A 1,513-nucleotide genomic window follows, 5' to 3' on the forward strand; every position below is an offset into this window, starting at 1 on the left:
TACATATGATATAAATTATAAATTTTAATTTTTTATTTTATTAATTTTTTATTTTAAAGGATCTAAATTCAAATTTATTAGGCCAACCAAGCAAAAAATCACAGTAAGCAATAGTACACACATTTGGAAGGGTACCTTCAATCTAAAGTACTTTACACATGCTAACTGCTAAGCATACATTTTGCAATAAGTTCACGTCGTATCTCCATTGGATTATCGTTTGTTCTTTTATCATTATTCCTGCTTCCCCAACCTTAAAAGTGATGTAAGAAAATCCAGGATTTTTATTATTTAAGAAATTCATTCATGTCATTTTATTTTTTTCCAAAGACATTGAGTTTCTCTATTTTTGTTTAGTCTCTACAACTAAACGCAGTTGCTTAACAAGTAGCACAACTAGGACGTCTGAGCATAAATTGTTTTTTTTTTTTTTATTAAAGATAGAAGATTTGAACCCGCAACTTTTGAGTATAAAAAAATTATGTCATTTGAGCTATAACTCATCTGAGCATAAATTGCTGCTCTCAAGATTTTTGACATATGCATGGATTGCAATATTAGATCTATTTCTACATTTTTAACCAAGACCTTAATATTAAGAATTATAATTTTTATGTTGAATAGGAAGACACAAATCATGGGCGGCAACCATATGTAAAGGGGAAACCACGACAGTTTTTTCTAATTAAGGCATGGTGGCATTTCCTGGGCCAACAGAAATGCTTTTGTTTATATATATAATAAAATAAATAAATAAATTTGAGCACTGTGATATTCTCTACTGCCATTTGTGGCGACTTGGGTTAGGTTAACTAATCAAATACATTAGCAAATAATAAAAAAGATGAGGACATCTAAGCTAATATATAATTTAATCATGTTATGTGGGTATAAAAAATAGTCATCCAAATAAGTTAAACATCATATATATTTATATACAAATATATTAATTAATTTAGTAGCTAATTTTTATATATACATAATATTTTTTAATATAATTAGACGTATGTAAAGAAATATAGGCCAATGAGTAATAACTCAAATGGTATAGTCTTCCCATACTCAATTAAGAGATTGCGAGTTCGAGTCTCTTATCTTTGATAAAAAAGAAAAAAAAAAAGAAAAGAAGGAGATTCTTATAGGAAATATAAACTAAAAAATAAATAAAAGATTTTCTAACTAAAAGTATTAGCCGCCATGGAGAGTTCTCGACCACCCGAAAAATTTCAGTAAGAATCAAGTGAAATAAAATAAAATGAGAAAACATTACATCCAACACAAAACCTTAGAGCAGTAAGTTAATGAGTTTCTTATCTTATAAAATGCTCACTTTAATGTGGGACTAACTTCGTACACTTTTTAATATTAACAAAAGACTCCCAAATAATAAGTATGAATCATAAATCACTCAACATAAAATAATGGCTATATATAAAACTTTAATTATGTTAGCTGTATATAAAAAATAATTATTTATATAACATAGATATAAAATATAAAATAACAAATAACA

This window comes from Arachis ipaensis, chromosome B10 (assembly GCF_000816755.2).
Source record: "Arachis ipaensis cultivar K30076 chromosome B10, Araip1.1, whole genome shotgun sequence".
In the NCBI taxonomy this organism is placed as follows: domain Eukaryota; kingdom Viridiplantae; phylum Streptophyta; class Magnoliopsida; order Fabales; family Fabaceae; genus Arachis; species Arachis ipaensis.